The 11,030-nt window shown below is 44.2% G+C and overlaps 1 long non-coding RNA gene across 1 annotated transcript in view; it reads left to right on the top strand.

Annotated features, from left to right (window-relative positions):
• LOC108592114 (uncharacterized) overlaps positions 1-10,326 on the top strand; it is a 36,366-nt gene extending 26,040 nt beyond the window's left edge. The window contains exon 4 of the long non-coding RNA XR_001912078.4: positions 8,882-10,326. This is a non-coding gene — a long non-coding RNA (uncharacterized LOC108592114). The remainder of the gene's footprint in view (positions 1-8,881) is intronic.
• Positions 10,327-11,030: the final 704 nt, after the last annotated feature.

Below are 11,030 nucleotides of genomic sequence, written 5' to 3' on the forward strand. Positions count from 1 at the left end.
CGTCTCAAAAAAAAAAAAAAAAAAAAAGAAGTAAAAATAAAACAACAGTTCGATCCAGCAGTTTTGCTACTGGGTATCTACACTTCTAAAATAAATCATTTTATTAAAGAAGATACCTGACCCACGTTTTTCACAGCACTCTTCACAACAGCAAAGACATCAGCCCAAGCGTCCATCAATAAATGATTGAAAAAAGAAAATATTATTTGTCTATCCACAAGATGGAATGCTATTCAGCCATAAAAAAATTGAAATTGGCCGGGCGCGGTGGCTCAAGCCTGTAATCCCAGCACTTTGGGAGGCCGAGGCGGGTGGATCACAAGGTCAAGAGATCGAGACCATCCTGGTTAACATGGTGAAACCCTGTCTCTACTAAAAATACAAAAAAAAAAAAATTAGCTGGGCATGGTGGCACATGCCTGTAATCCCAGCTACTCAGGAGGCTGAGGCAGGAGAATTGCCTGAACCCAGGAGGCGGAGGTTGCGGTGAGCTGAGATCGCGCCATTGCACTCCAGCCTGGGTAATAAGAGCAAGACTGCATCTCAAAAAAAAAAAAAAAAAAAAAAGTTCTGAGTTCTGTTTGGGTCTTATTGAGGATCACACCATGCCAAAAGGACTATATCCATAATTATTTCTAAGACGGGATTTTCTGTACTTTGGGCCACATGTGAGGCTGCTGGGGTAAAATGTCCTTGAGATTCTTAGAAGTTCAGCTGTCTAGTTGAGAAAGTCTATTAGGTGCTACCTTAAATGTCATAGAAGTTTTAATAAGGAATCTCGGCCGGGCTCATGCCTGGTGGCTGGTGCTTGTAATCCCAACGCTTTGGGAGGCTCAGGTGGGTGGATCACCTAAGGTCATGGGTTTGAAACCAGCCTGGCCAACGTGGCAAAACCCCATCTCTACTAAAAATACAAAAATTAGCTGGGCATGGTGGCACATGCCTATAAGCCCAGCTGCTCAGGAGGCTAAGGCAGGAGAATCTCTTGAACCCAGGAGGCGAAGGTTGCAGTGAGCCAAGATCACACTACTGTACTCCAGCCTGGGCAACAGAGTGGGACTCCTTCTCAAAAAAAAAAAAAAAAAAAAAGATAGACATTTTGTCATATTAAAAAAATAACAATATGGGATTTTATAGTCAAACATTTGGTTTAATGTTTACTTACCTTGGCCATTTCTTAGTTTGAGAATGTTTTGCAGGCCAGAGCTGCTGTCCTGGGCCCTGTGTTTCTTCTTACTGCTGCCTAAAATGGAAACTGTCGTTTCTTTCCATTCATCTTTTTCTTCCTGCACTTTATCAATGCAGGTAAAAGAAGCCAATTGTACTTTCAATATTTTACCTAGAAATCTCCGTATTCAGATCAAGTTCATTCGCCGCTTTTTATTTCTGTCTTTCATGGTGTTACAGGTGACAACGTGGCCAAAAATGTCACCACTATGTGACACGGGACATCTTTTGTTGAGCTTCCAATAGCAATGTTCTCCCTGCTACTGCAGGCTTCCTAACAGTTTCCTCACTGCCCTTCTGGCCTCTGCTCCCTCCCAATATCAGAGCCAATGACAAATGCTTTGGGGTTTGGGTATGGCAGCATCCCGCGTCCAGATAGCAATTTCTGCTTCAGTTATCTACTGCTGTGTCATAAACCAGCCCAGCATGTAGTGGCTTAAATCAATATCCATTTTATTGCTCACAATTCTGTGGATCAGGAATTTGGGTGAGGGCTGATGACAACAGGTCATCTCAGCTCCAGCGGGGCTAACTGGGGAAGATCCAAGCCGTCGGCCGGCTCGGGGATCTTGATTCTCCTGTCTGCGGCCTCACATCATCCAGGCCCTATTTCTTTCCATGCAGTGTCTCCAACAGGACACCCTGAACGTCTTTACACACCAGTTGGCTTCCAAGAGGGCAGAAACAGAAGCTGCTGGGCCTCTTATGGCCTAGACCCAAAAGTCACAATGCCACTGCCAGTGCTTTGTGTTTAAAAAAAGTTGTGAAGCCAATCTATATTCAAGGGGAGGGGAAGGGTAATTCATTTCTTGGGAATAATACATCACAAAAGAACGTGCAGTATAGGATGGATTGGGGTGGCCATTTTTAGAAAAGACTCACCTCTCAGCAAGAAGCAAACACTCATGAACTGAAATACTCTATGAGGCTGTCCCTGTTTCATAGTCTTGCAGCAAACCTGAAGTTCAAGCTATGCCTTCAGCTCCTGGCTGTGTAAGCAACTGAGGACAGAGGGAGTTAGAGCAACGACTAACTGATACAAGCCTGCTCTTACAGGATTCTCATCCACAGTGGTTTGGTCTTTGCTTGTGCACTGTGAGAGACCGACTGCCTCCTAAGGAGACCTGTTCCACAGTGGACTGACTCTAGAGTCTAGAACAATACTCCGTGTGTGCAGTTCCAGGCTGCCTTTCTGTAACTCCTCTCATGGCCAGATATCTGCCCTCTGAGGCCACTGAAAGAAAGCTACTCCCTTCTGAATATGGCATTCATTTAGATTTAAATATTTTCAGATACTCTTCCTGATTCAAGACTCAACACTTTCCAACTTCTTTACTTGTCTATCAGGTAAAGTCATGATTTCTCAGAAACATGTTTATGTATAACGTATATAATCCATAGAATAAATTTTGCCCAGAAGAGGATGTTTAAGAAGAAAGAAAAGTGTGTAATAGATTATTGAAAGTTTTTTTTTTTTTGAGATGGAGTTTCACACTTGTCACCCAGGCTGGAGTGCAATGGCGTGATCTCGGCTCACCGCAACCTCCGCCTCCTGGGTTCAGGCAATTCTCCTGCCTCAGCCTCCTGAGTAGCTGGGATTACAGGCACCTGTCGCCACACCCAGCTGATTTTTTGTAGTTTTAATAGAGATGAGGTTTCACCACGTTGGTCAGGCTGGTCTTGAACTCCTGACCCCAGGTGATCCACCTGCCTCAGCCTCCTAAAGTGCTGGGATTACAGGAGTGAGCCGCCGTACCTGGCCTTTAGTGGTAATTTGTGAGCTTTTCGTGCACCCATTATCCGAACAGTAAATATTGCACCCAATGTGTAGTCTTTTGTCTCTCTCACCCCCTTCCCACTTTTTCTCCCTGAATCCCCAGAGTCCACTGTATTATTCTTAGGCCTTTGCATCCTGAGGTACCTTCTTCCATAAGCACCATCCACAAGGAGAAGTGGTTCTTCAACGATGTCTGATCGGAGCAAGGTGTTAAAGCAACTATGGGGCCGGGCACAGTGGCTCACGCCTGTAATCCCAGCACTTTGGGAGGCCGAGGCGGGTGGATCACGAGGTCACGAGATCGAGACCATCCTGGTCAACAAGGTGAAACCCCGTCTCTACTAAAAATACAAAAATTATCTGGGCACGGTGATGCGCGCCTGTAGTCCCAGCTACTCAGGAGGCTGAGGCAGGAGAATTGCCTGAACCCAGGAGGCGGAGGTTGCGGTGAGCTGAGATCGCGCCATTGCACTCCAGTCTGGGTAACAAGAGCGAAACTCCATCTCAGAAAAAAAAAAAAAGCAACTATGACTGGTTGGAGGACCATTTCTCCTGTGGGTGGTGCTTATGGAACAAGGTGCCTCAGACCCAGAACCAGAGTGAGGCTTTTGCTGGTTGGGGAAGGGGGCTATAAAAAGATAAGAATAATGAGAAGCTCTGACCAATTAAAAAAAATGAGAACTTAATCACAGCCTTATCGACGCACAACCAGGGGTCCACAAATAGCCTTAATTATGACTTATGTTATTAAGATAACAACCCAAAATTTTCTGGGCAGCAATTTTTTGGTGCCAATATTTTGGTCTTTTCCTTCCAAAGACTAACCTTTTGATAAAGTCAAACAGCTTTAAAATGTGTGTTTAAGTTTTATAAATAGAAATACATTTGCGGACACATGAAAGGAGCAAAGTATTTATCTCGCCACACAGTTAAGAGCTTTAAAAATATTCACTGTTGGATAGTGGTTTTTAAAACATTAAAATAAGTGCAACAATCGCTTTGAATTTATGAAGAATGGCACATATATAATTAATGACTTTTCTGTTTGTACTATACTCACTTAGATGGTTCAGGCTTAGTAAGAAAGCTATTGATTGTAGAAAACAATGTGTATATGTGATAATAAAGAAATAATGTGGATTATACTGAATAGAAAATAGTCCTTTTGGCCAGGTGTGGTGATTCGTGCCTGTAATCCCAATACTTCGGAAGGTCAAGGCAGGAGGATCTCTTGAGTCCAGTAATTCAAGACCAGTCTGGGTAACATAGTGATACCCTGTCTCTACACAAAATTAAAATTAAAAAAATTAGCTGGGCGTGGTGGTGCACACCTGTGCTCCCTGATATGTGGGAGGCTGAAGTGGAAGGATCCCTTGAGCCCAGGAGGTTAAGGCTGTAGTAAGCCTTGATTGTATCACTGCACTCCAGCCTGGACAATGGCGTGAAATCCTGTCTCAAACATAAAGAAAGAAAGAAAGTAGTTGATATGTTTTGGATATTTGTCCCCTCTAAATCTGATGCTGAAATGTAATCCCCAATAGTGGAGGTGGGACCTGGTAGGATGTGTTGGATCATGGGAGCAGATCCATCACAAATGGCTTAGTGCTGCCCCCTTGATGATGAGTGAGTTCTGGTTCGGTTGGTTGACGTGAGATCTGGTTGTTTAAAAGAGTCTGGGACCTCCCACTTTTCTCTCTCACTGTGTAACCCCCACCTGCTCTCCCTTTGCCTTCTGCGCTGATGTGAAGCTTCCTGAGGTCTCACCGGAAACCGAGCAGATGCCAGTGCTGTGCTTGTACAGCCTGCAGAACCTGAACAAAAAAACCCCTCGTTTTTAGAAATGACCCAACCTCAGGTATTCCTTTATAGCAATGAAAATGGCCTGACACAATAGTCTTTTGCCTGTATTTCATTTGAAGATAGTTCCAGATATTTCCCTGAATTGACTTTTCATCTTTAGTGAGCAAATGGTATTACAAGACCTTCAAAATTAGATGAATCAAGTGTATTCTGGTTGGATACAAAAAGTGAAAAAGAAAACATAATTTTCCTAAATTTATAATGAAGGATACAAGATTGTGGGAATTGCAGAAATCTTTTTCAGAATTGATTCTGAAACTGGAGAGTGGGGTGGTACAACAATGTGCATGTACTAAACGTCTCTGAATTGTACACTTAAAATGGGAAATTTATGTTATGCGTATTTTACCACAATGAAAAAAAAGCCTTTTTTTTTTTTTTTTTTTAGACGAAGACTTGCTCTGTCACCCAGGCTGGCGTGCAGTGGCACGATCTTGGCTCACTGCAACCTCCCGGGTTCAAGTGCTTCTCCTGCCTCAGCCTCCCCAGTAGCTGAGATTACAGGAGCACACCACCCTGCCTGGCTAATTTTTGTATGTTTTCAGTGGAGATAGTGTTTCACCATGTTGTCCAGGCTGGTCTCGATCTCCTGATCTTGTGATCTGCCTGCCTCAGCCTCCCAAAGTGCTGGGATTATAGGCATGAGTCACCATCCCCAGCCCATAGGTCACCTAAATATGCCTGAAAATCTACTTTGCCAGGAACTTGAAATCTGGGATTTGAAGTAAAAAAAGATAACCCCATGTTGAATTTATTAAGATTGCCCACCTTTTCTTTCTTTTCTTTTCCTTTTTTTTTTTTTGAGTTGGAGTTTCGCTCTTGTTGCCCAGGATGAAGTGCAATGGCACAATCTTGGCTCCTCACCGCAACCTCCGCCTCCCAGGTTCAAGTGATTCTCCTGCCTCAGCCTCCCAAGTAGCTGGTTGGCTAGTTTTGTATTTTTAGTAGAGATGGCGTTTCTCCATGTTTGTCAGGCTGGTCTCCAACTCCTGACCTCAGGTGATCTGCCTGCCTTGGCCTCCCAAAGTGCTGGGATTACAGGTGTCAGCCTTTGGATGCATCAAAATTTTGAAACAAAATCATACAAGGGAACAACCAATGTTCCCCTTGAGATGATACCCTCAAGTGCTGCTGGTGTTTACCTCCTCAACCCCTAAACCGGGCTATGACCAGCTGGCCCAGTGCCAAAGACAATAGCTCCAAGGCATCTGGGCCTGTCAAACTTCCACTGGATGATTTTCCGAAAAAGGAAGGATCCCACAGCCCTATGTCAAACGAACTCTGACCCCTGATCCCAACACAGAGGGTTGAACGTTACAATCAGCACATTAGAAAATCTTCTGGAAACTGAGTGGAGATAAAAATAGATATAGGGGCTGGGCATGCTGGCTCACACCTGAAATCCCAGTGTGCTGAGAGGTTGAGATGGAAGGATTGCTTGAGGCCAGGAGTTCAAGACCAGCCTGGGCAACATAGCAAGACCCTGTCTCTATACAAAAAAATTTTTTTTTAATTAGCTGGGTGTGTTGCCACATGCCTGTAGTCCCAGCTACTTGGAGGCTGAGGCAGGAGGATTGCTTGGTCCCGGAAGTTGGAGACTGCCATGAGCTGTGATCATGCCACTGCCCTCCAGCTTGGGCAACAGAGCAAGACCATGTATCTAAAAACAAAGATACAGATCTGAGAAATAAATCAGGGAAGAAAGGAATGAGTTAAAATAGGGAAGAAAGGATAATGCAGTAAGAGACCTGAGGGTAAGGAAAACCCACATTAACCTAATGTTACAGGAAAGGGGCCTTCATCATTGTTGTTTGAGAAACTTGTGAGGAAAAGACAAAATAATAGATATTGTGATAAATATATTCAATATATTATAAGAAAAACCTTTTTTGTTTTTTGTTTGATACCTGCTGGTATCTAAAAATGCATATTTCTTTTTTTTTATTTTATAAAACAAGACCCATTATTATTTGTTTTTGTTTGTTTTTGAGACAGAGTCTCGCTTCGTCACCCAGGCTGGAGTGCAATGGCGCGATCTCTGCTCACTGCAACCTCCGCCTCCTGGGTTCAAGCAATTCTCCTGCCTCAGCCTCCAAAGTAGCTGGGATTCCAGGCACGCGCCACCACGCCTGGCTAATTTGTGGTATTATAGTAGAGATGGGGTTTCACCATGTTACGCAGATGGTCTCAAGCTCCTGACCTCGTGATTTGCCTGACTTGGCCTCCCAAAGTGCTGGGATTACAGACGTGAGCCATGGTGCCTGACTTGGAAAACATTGTTTAGCTTCATTGAGACTCCATTAAGTTGAAGAGTTAGGAAATTCTGAAAAGGGTTTGTCAGGGTTGTAGGGATTCATTCTGGAAAGGGTCTGTTTGTGCTTGATCTTGGTGGTTGCTAGGAAGATGGGAGATGGGAAATGTCTCTGGCACCCCAGGAGAGCAGTTACTCTGTGCCAAGACTTCAAGTGCCCCCTCACCACGATGCAGTGCCCCATAGGAGATGTTCTGTCGCTGATCCCACTGTCTCACTGCATTCCAACAGTCCCAAAGACAGGCAAAACTTTAGTCTGATAACTTTTTCAAATTAGTCTGATTAAAAAATTAGATACACAAGTAAAATAATGTCTGCATCATAATCACACGTGCACATAAAATGTTAGCTCAGAGGAGGTTGAATGCTTCTCTAGTGCAGACTTCCTAGACAGCTAGAAAGCTGGGTAATGGCTCAGGGGCCCCTGGGCACAGCAGCACGGTCTTCTCCTGAATGAGAATCAGCTGTGCTGATGCCTAAGTTGGTCCATGAACCAGGAGCTGTCGGACATTTGTGAACGTTCTCTCGCCCTACATTGACACTCACTTCTGTTAAGTTCTGTACCTCGACTACACAAATCAGAGGCTTCCAGCAGATGGAGGCGTGCACGTGTGTGTGTGAACGTCCCTTCTGTCCACCAACAGAACCCAACAAAATGGCGTGTCTGATTTAAACTTTAGACATACATAATACCTGATTGTACCAAAGTGTCAAAGGAAATTAAAAACGAGGAAAAAAAAGACATACACAAAATTTTAAATGGCTCCATGGGTACTGTGCAGCCCCAGCTTGGATATGTCTGGGTGTCCTTGTATGTGGTGGTATTGCTTTGGGCGTCAGGGATGCCCTTGGCTGCTTGGCTTCTGGGCTTCCTGCTTGCTTATGAGCTCAGGCCTGGGGCTGAAGGGTTCATGGTGGGACCTGTGAGCACAGGAACCACTCTAGTGGGGCATGGCCAGTTAGACACCTCTAAGTGCCTGTGGTGCTGCCCATGTGTTGTTAGTAAAATTTTTGGTGCAGCAAAAGAAGCGGCACTTGAATATAAATTTCCTCAGCAAGGCAATTTACTTCTATAGAAGGGTGCAGCCCACAGGTGGAACGATGGTGAGCGCACGCCTGGACAAGGAGGGGAAGGGGTCCTTATGCCTGACGGAGGTCACCCCTATTGCTGTGTAGTCCCCCTACTGGCTAGGCTTAGACTGCACAGTCCGGTCTAATCCCGATCGGCTATTTTAAAGGGAGCAGGGATATGAGCCAGAGTGGTGGGGTGGTAGTTTGGCAGGAAGGATGGTCGTGGGTAGGTCAGAGCAGGTAGCCAGGGCTCAAAGCAGGTGACAGGAGCAGGTGACCGGGCTGAGTCAGGACAGAGCAGGGGACGGGGGAACAGAAGTGAACTACTGATTAGAACTGGTGGAAAAGGTTGTTTACTGAAACTACAAAGAAACTAAACTTTAAAATGGAGAGTTAAAGAATAAGAGAGCTGAACATACTGACACGCTGATTCTTTGAAAAGAAACTTGGGGCTCACTATATCTAACACAGGCAACCACCTCCAGCCCTGACTCAGCCTGGCTTCGCTCTAGCACCATGGACCTGGGGCCCGCCCAGTGGCTCTCAGTCACTCCTTTTGTGTTGGAGCTTCCTGAGGGACACTCAGCACCTACATCAGCCTGATCACTACACCGCTCTTCCTGCTTTTCTTGCAGACGCCGAGGTAGACTTTGCTTTGCTTTCCTCTGTGACATCTTCCTCCTACCACATCAGAGAAAGCCCTGAGGCCAAGCAGGTCCAGCAGGTGCATGGAAGGACTCCCTTCCTCTCCACGGTAAGAGATGGTTTAAGCTACAAGGAATACCTGGATATTCCAATAGCAGCTGAAAGAATCTACCCAATCCACAAAGCACGGATTTCGAGCCTAGCCTCTTGCCAAAGACAGAATGTATCTGCTGCTGGCCCCAGGCAATACACCCCTTGACTTGACTCTGAGATGAAAGAGGCTGGAAGGAAATGTGGCATGAGGACAAAAGGCACGGGTTGAATATTTGTAAACGACTCTCTCCATTACCACTGTTTTATAGTCTTGAGGAGAAAACAAGAGAAAGCAACAAATAATTACATAATTCAGTAGTTCAGTGGATAAAGAGAACCAGTAAGAGCATAGGCTCTCTCAATTACAAAATGAAGCATTAACCGTGTTTCGAATGTTAACTGTGTGTCTGACTCTGCCTGGACAGCTGGAATGCCGGCGACTGTACGTGCATTTATATTTGCCAGTTGTGTGTCTTCCTCCTTTCAACCTCACACAGGTAATTTATGTTGACGCTCACAAGAGAAAATGAGTACTTAAATGTCAGGGCATGTGACTTGCTTTCTAGGACACACTGTAACTTGCAGAGCACTGAGTCAGCAGTCCAATGGCTTAGTCTTCATACTCCTGACAGCTGTTTATTTCTTTCAGTGTAATTTCAGAGAATAATATCCAGAAGGGATTCGCTGCCCTAGATCTATCAGAAAACATATTTAAGATATTATGTAGTTTTATAGAACAAAAATCTAACACTAAATAATCACATCATAACAGGGTTACAATTTCAGTAATTTCTCTTAAATCAGGCACAAGGGTGTTTAAAGCACACAACTAACACTTTGTAGAGATTTAATGAGATGATGCATAGGAACAGTAAGGGATGAGACATTTTTTCCAGTACTATTTTAAAACAATAAGAGAATAATAGCATTTGAAAGAAACTTTCCAATCTATTTGATTCAGGCCCCTGCTTTCTGTATTTAAAAAGCTTAGTCATTGGCTTCTGGCAGATCAGAAAGAATTCTCGAAGATCAGGAGGCCTTGGGGTCCTAGCTAGTGATGCATAAAGGACCCCAGGTCAAGAAGTCTAAGCCCATCAGGATCAGATTGAAAGTAGGAGCCTGAGCAACAGGCCAAATTGGGACTTAGGAGGTCCTCTAGGCAAAATCAGTCCCTGGAAAGGAAGATTGGAGCAGAAGCCAGTGGCTCCAGCAGGCAAGAGAAAGCAGACAGCAGTTTTCATCTGCAAGGTAACCGACTGCTCTGATACCAGCTCTGCCTCCCTAAATGCTTCAGGTATGAAGCAACTCCTAAGAAAAGAACTAAAATTAAAACTATCAAAAATTAAAAGAATCAAAATTGCCAGGTGCGGTGGCTCATGCCTGTAATCCCAGCACTTTGGGAGGCCAAGGCAGGTGGATCATGAGGTCAAGAGATTGAGACCATCCTGGTCAACATGGTGAAACCCCGTCTCTACTAAAAATACAAAAAATTAGCTGGGCATGGTGGCGCGTGCCTGTAATCCCAGCTACTCAGGAGGCTGAGGCAGGAGAATTGCCTGAACCCAGGAGGCGGAGGTTGCGGTGAGCCGAGATCGCGCCATTGCACTCCAGCCTGAGTAACAAGAGCGAAACTCTGTCTCAAAAAAAAAAAAAAGAAGTAAAATCATACACTAGAAAGTATCTACTTATTACAAGAAAAGCAATAAAAAGGAATAGTCATAAGCCTAACAAAATGAAAAGTCATGAGACAGATAAAAAACAAATATTGAAACGGCAGATATAGTTTCAACCATACAAATAATAACATTAAATGTGAATGGACTAGATACCACAATCAAACGACAGAGATTCTAAGACTGGATTTTTTAAAACAAGACCGACCTTGTGTTCTTTACAAGAGACATGCCTTTGATTCAAAGAGTTTAGAGATAAAAGGATGGTAAAGATATCTCATGCAAGCAATAACTTTGCAAGCGCTGAAGTGGCTGTACTAAGATCAGAGAAAATAAACGTTAAGACAGTGTAGTTAAACACAAAGGAATACTT

The sequence above is a fragment of the Callithrix jacchus genome, chromosome 6, assembly GCF_049354715.1.
Source record: "Callithrix jacchus isolate 240 chromosome 6, calJac240_pri, whole genome shotgun sequence".
In the NCBI taxonomy this organism is placed as follows: domain Eukaryota; kingdom Metazoa; phylum Chordata; class Mammalia; order Primates; family Cebidae; genus Callithrix; species Callithrix jacchus.